An 11,918-nucleotide genomic window follows, 5' to 3' on the forward strand; every position below is an offset into this window, starting at 1 on the left:
AAACTCCAATAATGCTCTGTACCCTTGTTTCGGCGACGAATACGAGTTAGGGATGCTACATTTATTGGTATCAGAGCTATGGTTTAGTCAATTCTCTGACTAACGTAGCAGATAAGAGTTTAGTTGTACATGCCATTATATAATTTGTGATAGTGTGATAACTCTTAACCATTTTAAATGTGTTTTTCATATAGTAATGTCATTCAACCAAGCTAGAGCTGAATCCAAGGAAGCTGATAGCACTGCTCAAGCTTCAATACAAAGAGCTGCATCTAGTAGTAGTAGAAGGCCCGTATCTGAGGGCTTAGGTGAGGAGTAAAAAGAAGCTTTCTTTCAAATCATGAATGAGTGGTTCACAGAATTCATAAGAACAAATTCTAATGTACAACAACCTCCCCCTCCTGCTTCTCAACCGGTTCCTGATATGCCACAAGGTGTTGAACCTGTTAGAACTGGTAAGCCTCCGATAGATAAAATCTGCAAGTTGGAGCAGAAGAATTTAGGACTAGTGCTGAAGATGATCTGGAGAGGGCTGAATTTTGGCTGGAAAATACTATCAGGGTTTTAGATAAATTATTATGTACACCAACTGAATGTTTGAAATGTGCAGTATCTTTACTAAAAGACAGCTTATCAGTGGTGGAATACTTTGATTTCTATTGTATCAAAGGAAAATATTACATGGTAGTTTTTCGAAATAGAATTCAGAAAGAAGTATACTAGCCTGAGATTTCTGGATCAGAAAAAGAAAGAATTTCTAGAGCTTAAACAAGGAAATATGATAGTATCTGAATACGAGTGAGAATTCGTTCGGTTAAGCAAGTATGCTAGAGAATGGGTTTCGACTGAGGCTGATATGAGTATACGTTTTGAAAAAGGATTAAATAAAGACATCAAGCAATTGATTGGAATTCTTGAGTTAAAGGAATTTGTGGTACTGGCCAGTAGAGCATACAAAGTTGAGGAATTAAGTAAAGAAAAGAAACAAGTAGAGAAAGAAGCCTGAATTTCTGGTAAAATATTTATGGGTAAATCGAAACCATTTGCTTTAAAGAAATCAAAGAAATACCATGATCATTTTACTGCATCTATGGGATATTCTAGAAAAGAATGAGGTTCTCAACTCTCTAACCTGAGGTCTCTGTCTCCATCCGTGACAAGTGTTGCAAGTGTTGAAAGTCCTAAACCAAGATGCAAATATTGCAATAAATTGCATTTTGATGAATGCCGCATAAGAAGCGAAGCTTGTTTTAGGTGTGGTTCTTTTGACCACTATCTTAGAGACTGCCCGAAAAAACTTGAAAAAGATACTGTTCAGACCTTTAGGCTGAGCAATCCCACCTCAAGAGGTAGACGACCCTGACACCCTGGCAATGTTGGTGGTAACCGAAGTGCTACAAATGATTCAACAGTTAAATCTGAAGCAAGAGCACCAGTAAGGACATATGCTATACATGCAAGAGAGGATGCCTCTGCATCAGATGTCATTACTGGTACATTTTCTCTTCTAGATATTGATATTACTGCTTTGATTCATCCTGGTTCAACACATTCATACATATGCACAAATTTAGTTTCTGTTAAAAGTTTACCTATTGAGTTCATTGAATTTGTGGTTCAAGTTTTAAACCCCCTGTGCCAGTATGTTATGGTGGATAAAGTTTGTAAAAACTATCCATTGATGGTAAAGGGTTATTGTTTCTTGACTGATTTGATGCTACTGCCTTTTTGATGAATTCGATGTAATTTTGGGTATGGACTGCCTAACTCAACATGATGCGGTGGTGAATTGTAAACAAAAATACACTGTGTTGAAATGTTAGAATGGTGAATTACTTCATATTGAATCTGATAAACTGGATAAGTTGTCCAATGTAATCTCAGCTATATCAGCACTGAAATATATCAAAAAATGGTATGACGCTTATCTTGCATATGTGTTGGACACTAAAGTATCTGAGTCAAAGATTAAGTCAGTGCCAGTTATTTGTGAGTTTTTTGATGTATTCTGAGAAGAATTACCTAGATAGAGAGGTGGAATTTTCTATAGATCTTATTCCGGGGACAACTCCAATATCTATAACTCCTTACAGAATGGCTCCTATAGAGTAGAAAGAGTTGAAAGCACAGTTGCAAGAACTTATTGACAAAGGATTTGGTCGACCTAGTCATTCACCTTGGGGTGCACCAATTCTATTTCTAAAGAGTAAAAATGGATCATTGAGGCTGTGTATTCATTATAGGTAGCTCAACAAGGTTACAATCAAGAACAAGTATCCATTGCCTCGAATTCAAGACTTGCTTGATCAGCTAGAAGGTGCCACTGTGTTCTCTAAAATAGATCTCTGTTCTAATTACTATCAACTACAAGTAAAAGACTCTAATGTATCGAAAACAACTTTCTGAACCAGGTACAGACACTATGAGTTTCTTATGATGCCATTTGGGCTGACTAATGCACTTGCAGTATTCATGGATTTAATGAATAGAAGTTTCAAACCGTACTAGGAGAAATTTATGGTGGTGTTTGTTAATGATATTCTAGTATACTCCCGAGATGAAAATGGACATGCTGATTATCTGAGAATTGTGTTGCAAACTCTGTATGAGAAACTATTTTATGCTAAATTCAGTAAATGTGAATTTTTGCTTTGAAAAGTTATTTTTCTTAGGCATATAGTGTCTGCTGAAGGTATCAAGGTAGATCCAAATAAAATCTCAACAATTGTTAATTGGAAACCACCGAAAAATGTGTTTAAAGTTAGAAGTTTTCTGGGATTAGCCAGTTATTACCGGAGATTTGTATAGGATTTTTCGATGATAGCCTCTCCAATGACTCGTCTATTGAAAAAAGATGTGAAATTCGAGTGGTCTAGTAAATATCAACAAAGCTTTGACATTTTGAGAGCCTTGTTGGCTGAAGCACCCATACTAATTTGCCTGAATTGGGTAACGAATTTGTAATTTACAGTGATGCATCATTGAATGGTTTAGGCAGTGTTTTAATGCAAGAAGGTAAAGTAATAATCTATGCTTCTAGACAGCCAAAACCACATGAAAAAAATAACCCGATACATGATTTAGAATTGGCAACCATTGTATTGGCTTTCAAAATTTGGCGACACTATTTGTTTAGTGAGAAATGTCATATATTTATTAAGCATAAAAGTTTAAAGTATTTGATGTCAGAAAAGGATTTGAATCTGAGACAGCATAGCTGGCTTAACTGTTAAAAGATTACGATTTGGTTATTGATTATCATCCGAGAAAAACTAATGTGGTTGTAGTTGCCTTGAGCAGAAAATCCCTGTTTGGCTTGCGAGCAATGAACACTAGGTTGTCGTTATCTGATAATGGTTCAATCATAGCTGAGTTAAAAGTTAGACTGATGTTTCTGCAGTAGATTTTCAAAGCTCAGAAAAATGATGATAAATTACGAGTTAAACGGGTACAATGTGAGTCAAATTTTGTTTTAGAATTTCAGATTGTGTTCAGTAATTGTCTATTATTCAGAGGCAGAATATGTGTACTAAAGAATTCAGAACTTGTATAGAAGATTTTGAACAAAGCTCATAATGGTATCATGTCTGTACATCCCAGAAGTAACAAAATGTATAATGATTTGAAAAAGATGCATTGGAGGCCGGTAATGAAACGTGATATTTTTGAAGTTGTATCTAAATGTTTCATTTCTCAGTAAGTTAACCTGAACACCAGGTGCCTTCGGGATTATTACAGCCAATTACGATACCGGAATAGAAATAGGAAAGAGTTACTGCGAATTTTGTATCAGGATTACCCTTATCTCTGAAAAAGAAATATGCCATTTGGGTAATCGTCGATCGATTAACAAAGTCTACAGACTTTATTCCTGTATGTATGAATTTCTCCCTAGATAGATTGTTTGAATTATATGTTTTCAAGATTGTCAAACTACATGGAGTGCTTGTTTCTATTATTTCAGACAGAGATCCCCGGTTTACATATCGATTTTGGAATAAATTGCAAGAAGCTCTGGGCACACAGTTACATTTTAGTACTGTATTTCATTCTCAGATTGATGGTCAATTTGAACGTGTAATACAGATTTTATGTAATATCCTGATTTTGGGCCTAGTCGGAATAGCGGTTTCGTGACCACAAAATCTGACATAGAAATAATTATTTATGATTATTTTGAGGTCTATGATATGATTGCATGATTGTGTGAAAATTTCGTGAAGAAATTTTATGCATAAAGTGCTTAAATTGAAATTAGGGACTAAATCGAATAATTTGTAATACTTGCATTCTAGAAGTTTCTAGTATGAAATTGTTTTGAAATATTAATTAGGAGGTCTTAAATAGAAATTTTACCAATTTCTAAGTCTATGGACAAAAATTGGACATGGATGGAATTTTTGGAAAGTTTAGTAGTAAGGGCATTTTGGTCATTTAGGGGTAAAATGAATTAAAATACAAAATTAAAAGCCAATTTTGCTCATCTTCAACCCCATGGCCGAATATAGCAAGGATAAACCATGGCTAGGGTTTTTCAAGCTTCCAAGCTCGATTGTAAGTCCATTCTAGCCCCGTTTTTCAAGTTCTTTACGTTTTTGGAGTCCCAGTAGCTCGATTAAGCTTATGCTAGCAATAATTCAACCTAGGGTTCATATTTGGAAAAATACCCATAGGTGAAATTTGTGTATTTTGGTGTTTTATGATAGAATACAAGGTTTTAAATTATGTTAGACAACTTGTGCTACTCGGTTTTAAGCGAAAACTAGCAAAAGGGCTTAATCGGTAAAAATACCTAATAGTCATAAGTACATGTTAGAGTGAAAATTTGATGTTACCATAGAAGGGAAAAATGATCAGCATGTCATAAAACATAAGAAAATATGCTGAAGTTTAATTTACGAGCTTTGGGGCAAAAGTGTAAATATGCGAAAGTTTAGGGGCAAAACTGTAATTTTGCCAAAATATGATTTTGGGTCAATTTGTATAATGTCAGTCCTAATTAGACTATATTTTAAATGATAGAGAAAGGAAAACTAAAATTCAGGCTAAAATTGGGAAAATACCAAGTTGTGGACGAAATGGTAAAAGTAGCCATTTTCGCATACGAGGTAAGTTCATATGTAAATGTTGGTAACATAGTTATTATTTTAAATGTTTTAATGTTATTTAAATGATATGATAATTATTATGAAATATTATACTGTGATAATTGTTTGTTAATATGTCAAATTATGTGATATACTTGGAAAATGTGAAATACTACCGAGTATCGGTAACGGCATTCCATAGAAGATGGTTGAGACACATGATTGGGAAAAAGGTCCCGTTGAACCCTAGGAATGGATTAGGATACAAGTGACATGTCACTAGGATATTTGGGCATCCGAACTCGTTGAGTTGAGTCCAAGTTCACTTATGGATGCGAATGTCCGAACTCGTTGAGTTGAGTCCGAGTTCGTGAGATGTAACTAGGCATCTGAACTCATTGAGTTGAGTCTGAGTTCACTCATGAATGCGAACGCCCGAGCTCGTTGAGTTGAGTCCGAGTTCGCTTATGGGCGGGTTACATAGTAGCTTGGCTACATATGTGGCACTTATGTGCAAACTTTCCATGTATCCGAATTATATTCCGATGTGTTCAACGGGTAAAATTTTACTCAAGTGGAGGAATACTTGAGATGAAAGGGACGTATTGGTAAGTGTTGTGAAATGAATACTTTGAACAGGTATGTACTTAACCCTCGTGTTGAAAACTCGATATAACAACAATATGGTAAGATGATAAATGAAAATGTGATATGAATGTCTCGGTGATGATTATGCAAATGATGTTTATGTTTGCGTATATAGTTGTGTTACTTGCTATTTACATGTGAGCTTACTAAGCATTTATGCTTACTCCCTCCTTTTCATTCCTTGTAGTGTTGAAAGCCAGCTCGGAAATTGGAAACGGTCGGAGGCACGCTCACGCTATCCGTATACCATCTTGGCATAATGGCTTGTATATTTTGAGTATGGCATGTATAGCATTATAATCATTTTGTGTATATGGTCTTATGATATGGTTATTGAGTGGTATGAAAATGCTTGGTAATGAGTAGCCATTGGAATGGCTAATCATGATCATATTTGGTGTTATGTATGTCAAATTGCTAGCTAATCCATGGAAACCATGAAATAGGTAAAATTTACCATAAAATAGATTCAGACAGCAGCAGTGACGTAAGTTTGAAAAATCACTAAAAATAGTAGAGATACAATTAGATGATGAATAAGTTATGGAATCGAAGCTTGATGAGTCTATTTTCATATGGAAGAAGAGAAACAGGTATATGAGCTATATTTTATGAGATGTTTAAATTTTTGTGAGATAGGGCTAGAGCGATTTTTGGATCCCCTGTTCTGACTTTGGAAATTCACCATTGAAGCTCTGTACAGGGAGATATTTGATTCGTAATACACAGAGGTCAGAGTAGTCGAACCCTAAAACAGGGGAGACTTTAACTAATAAACTGTACTAATTGGTCCAACCAAAAATTCTATAAAAACATTAGTAGATATATATATGAGTCTAGTTTCAAGAAAAATTTACGGAATTGGATTTTGAGTTTCGGAACTCAAGATATGATTTTTAAAGCGACTGTGATGCAGTTAGCCAGCTTGTCTGGAAATTTTAAAATGAATTCTATGAGCTGTTTAAGTAATGAATTAAGTCCGTTAACACCTCGTGTTTGACTCCGGCAATGGTCTCGGGTACGGGGCGTTACATTTAGTGGTATCAGAGCAGGTTTTGTCGGTTCTCAGACTAACCTAGCATGTGTAAAAGTTTAGCTATACATGCCACTGATCTGTGATAGTGTGATGTCTTCCGACGCGTATGAGTACCGTCTTATTTAGACAGGGTACTCTCCAACCGAGCTGCGCCGACCATGTTCAATGTTATGTGAAGGTATTTGAGTAAAATTATGATTATGATAAGTCTCGGTTCAGAAAAGTATGAATAAAAGTTTATGATACATATGTGATAAATATCCATATTTGCTTCATGCTCATATGATGTAGTGTATATGGCCTACTTGATAAGATGAACGGAATAAATAGAAAGTAGTAGAGGTATGAATAAAAGTCATAATATTATGATACGAATGAAAATGTCCTTGTCTTGATTTGGACGTCGAATGCTGATGAATGCTAATGATATATAATTTTTATAAGATAAAGGATTATAATGAAATGAACTTATCTATGTTAAATTATTGGACTGAATTATATGATTGTAATGATATGTACATGATGATGCATGAAATGAATGTTGTGATTGTGATGCAAATATCTATGTTTGTTTGGCCTTATATGATGTCATGAGCATGACTTAATTTAATTAAATGAATGGATAAGTAAAGCTATCTAGAAAACATAGAATGTATGCATAAGTATATTGTCTAAATGGACAATAGGAAAATTTGTGTAAGCCAACATGAATTGTGATGTGTTTCAAGACAGTGAGGTAATGTGATAGTTTAGAGCTTTCGATGTTACATAAAATCGGAGTTGTTAAAGGGGTTAAAGCCGAGCTTGGAATCTATCAAAATTATCCTTGTCAGTGTTGATATTGGGATGGAAATGAGAAGGATTATTCTTGAGGCCATATCAGAATTAATTCCATAGCAGAAAGAGGAAAATGTGATGTATCCTATTGTTAAATGTTTAGCGAGATCTATAAATCATATTTGTATTGAATGAAGTCCTACTCATCAGATTCATGGAATTTCAGGTCTCTTTGATTGTTGGATTTCTTGGAATTCCGGTCTCCATTAAATCAAGTTGAGATCTGGGTTTTATGTCATGATATCATGGGAAATTGAGAAGGGTTGAAAATTTAAGAACAGTTGAGAGTTGAGACTGTAAGCTTTTAGATCATATGAGAAATTAAAGAGATGTATTGGAGGTACAGCCTAAGTGAAAGTTTTCGGCACCGAATATGAGATTAAAAGTGAAGACCACTTTTCTGGTAAGATTTTCGGGGACGAAAATCCCTAAAGGGGGGAGAGTTATAATATCTTGATTTTGGGCCTAGTTGGAATAGCGGTTTCGTGACCACAAAATCTGACATAGAAATAATTATTTATGATTATTTTGAGGTCTATGATATGATTGCATGATTGTGTGAAAATTTCGTGAAGAAATTTTATGCATAAAGTGCTTAAATTGAAATTAGGGACTAAATCGAATAATTTGTAATACTTGCATTCTAGAAGTTTCTAGTATGAAATTGTTTTGAAATATTAATTAGGAGGTCTTAAATAGAAATTTTACCAATTTCTAAGTCTATGGACAAAAATTGGACATGGATGGAATTTTTGGAAAGTTTAGTAGTAAGGGCATTTTGGTCATTTAGGGGTAAAATGAATTAAAATACAAAATTAAAAGCCAATTTTGCTCATCTTCAACCCCATGGCCGAATATAGCAAGGATAAACCATGGCTAGGGTTTTTCAAGCTTCCAAGCTCGATTGTAAGTCCATTCTAGCCCCGTTTTTCAAGTTCTTTACGTTTTTGGAGTCCCAGTAGCTCGATTAAGCCTATGCTAGCAATAATTCAACCTAGGGTTCATATTTGGAAAAATACCCATAGGTGAAATTTGTGTATTTTGGTGTTTTATGATAGAATACAAGGTTTTAAATTATGTTAGACAACTTGTGCTACTCGGTTTTAAGCGAAAACTAGCAAAAGGGCTTAATCGGTAAAAATACCTAATAGTCATAAGTACATGTTAGAGTGAAAATTTGATGTTACCATAGAAGGGAAAAATGATCAGCATGTCATAAAACATAAGAAAATAGGCTGAAGTTTAATTTACGAGCTTTGGGGCAAAAGTGTAAATATGCGAAAGTTTAGGGGCAAAACTGTAATTTTGCCAAAATATGATTTTGGGTCAATTTGTATAATGTCAGTCCTAATTAGACTATATTTTAAATGATAGAGAAAGGAAAACTAAAATTCAGGCTAAAATTGGGAAAATACCAAGTTGTGGACGAAATGGTAAAAGTAGCCATTTTCGCATACGAGGTAAGTTCATATGTAAATGTTGGTAACATAGTTATTATTTTAAATGTTTTAATGTTATTTAAATGATATGATAATTATTATGAAATATTATACTGTGATAATTGTTTGTTAATATGTCAAATTATGTGATATACTTGGAAAATGTGAAATACTACCGAGTATCGGTAACGGCATTCCATAGAAGATGGTTGAGACACATGATTGGGAAAAAGGTCCCGTTGAACCTTAGGAATGGATTAGGATACAAGTGACATGTCACTAGGATATTTGGGCATCCGAACTCGTTGAGTTGAGTCCAAGTTCACTTATGGATGCGAATGTCCGAACTCGTTGAGTTGAGTCCGAGTTCGTGAGATGTAACTAGGCATCTGAACTCATTGAGTTGAGTCTGAGTTCACTCATGAATGCGAACGCCCGAGCTCGTTGAGTTGAGTCCGAGTTCGCTTATGGGCGGGTTACATAGTAGCTTGGCTACATATGTGGCACTTATGTGCAAACTTTCCATGTATCCGAATTATATTCCGATGTGTTCAACGGGTAAAATTTTACTCAAGTGGAGGAATACTTGAGATGAAAGGGACGTATTGGTAAGTGTTGTGAAATGAATACTTTGAACAGGTATGTACTTAACCCTCGTGTTGAAAACTCGATATAACAACAATATGGTAAGATGATAAATGAAAATGTGATATGAATGTCTCGGTGATGATTATGCAAATGATGTTTTATGTTTGCGTATATAGTTGTGTTACTTGCTATTTACATGTGAGCTTACTAAGCATTTATGCTTACTCCCTCCTTTTCATTCCTTGTAGTGTTGAAAGCCAGCTCGGAAATTGGAAACGGTCGGAGGCACGCTCACGCTATCCGTATACCATCTTGGCATAATGGCTTGTATATTTTGAGTATGGCATGTATAGCATTATAATCATTTTGTGTATATGGTCTTATGATATGGTTATTGAGTGGTATGAAAATGCTTGGTAATGAGTAGCCATTGGAATGGCTAATCATGATCATATTTGGTGTTATGTATGTCAAATTGCTAGCTAATCCATGGAAACCATGAAATAGGTAAAATTTACCATAAAATAGATTCAGACAGCAGCAGTGACGTAAGTTTGAAAAATCACTAAAAATAGTAGAGATACAATTAGATGATGAATAAGTTATGGAATCGAAGCTTGATGAGTCTATTTTCATATGGAAGAAGAGAAACAGGTATATGAGCTATATTTTATGAGATGTTTAAATTTTTGTGAGATAGGGCTAGAGCGATTTTTGGATCCCCTGTTCTGACTTTGGAAATTCACCATTGAAGCTCTGTACAGGGAGATATTTGATTCGTAATACACAGAGGTCAGAGTAGTCGAACCCTAAAACAGGGGAGACTTTAACTAATAAACTGTACTAATTGGTCCAACCAAAAATTCTATAAAAACATTAGTAGATATATATATGAGTCTAGTTTCAAGAAAAATTTACGGAATTGGATTTTGAGTTTCGGAACTCAAGATATGATTTTTAAAGCGACTGTGATGCAGTTAGCCAGCTTGTCTGGAAATTTTAAAATGAATTCTATGAGCTGTTTAAGTAATGAATTAAGTCCGTTAACACCTCGTGTTTGACTCCGGCAATGGTCTCGGGTACGGGGCGTTACATTTAGTGGTATCAGAGCAGGTTTTGTCGGTTCTCAGACTAACCTAGCATGTGTAAAAGTTTAGCTATACATGCCACTGATCTGTGATAGTGTGATGTCTTCCGACGCGTATGAGTACCGTCTTATTTAGACAGGGTACTCTCCAACCGAGCTGCGCCGACCATGTTCAATGTTATGTGAAGGTATTTGAGTAAAATTATGATTATGATAAGTCTCGGTTCAGAAAAGTATGAATAAAAGTTTATGATACATATGTGATAAATATCCATATTTGCTTCATGCTCATATGATGTAGTGTATATGGCCTACTTGATAAGATGAACGGAATAAATAGAAAGTAGTAGAGGTATGAATAAAAGTCATAATATTATGATACGAATGAAAATGTCCTTGTCTTGATTTGGACGTCGAATGCTGATGAATGCTAATGATATATAATTTTTATAAGATAAAGGATTATAATGAAATGAACTTATCTATGTTAAATTATTGGACTGAATTATATGATTGTAATGATATGTACATGATGATGCATGAAATGAATGTTGTGATTGTGATGCAAATATCTATGTTTGTTTGGCCTTATATGATGTCATGAGCATGACTTAATTTAATTAAATGAATGGATAAGTAAAGCTATCTAGAAAACATAGAATGTATGCATAAGTATATTGTCTAAATGGACAATAGGAAAATTTGTGTAAGCCAACATGAATTGTGATGTGTTTCAAGACAGTGAGGTAATGTGATAGTTTAGAGCTTTCGATGTTACATAAAATCGGAGTTGTTAAAGGGGTTAAAGCCGAGCATTGGAATCTATCAAAATTATCCTTGTCAGTGTTGATATTGGGATGGAAATGAGAAGGATTATTCTTGAGGCCATATCAGAATTAATTCCATAGCAGAAAGAGGAAAATGTGATGTATCCTATTGTTAAATGTTTAGCGAGATCTATAAATCATATTTGTATTGAATGAAGTCCTACTCATCAGATTCATGGAATTTCAGGTCTCTTTGATTGTTGGATTTCTTGGAATTCCGGTCTCCATTAAATCAAGTTGAGATCTAGGTTTTATGTCATGATATCATGGGAAATTGAGAAGGGTTGAAAATTTAAGAACAGTTGAGAGTTGAGACTGTAAGCTTTTAGATCATATGAGAAATTAAAGAGATGTATTGGAGGTACAGCC

This window comes from Gossypium hirsutum, chromosome A04, assembly GCF_007990345.1.
Source record: "Gossypium hirsutum isolate 1008001.06 chromosome A04, Gossypium_hirsutum_v2.1, whole genome shotgun sequence".
Taxonomy (NCBI): domain Eukaryota; kingdom Viridiplantae; phylum Streptophyta; class Magnoliopsida; order Malvales; family Malvaceae; genus Gossypium; species Gossypium hirsutum.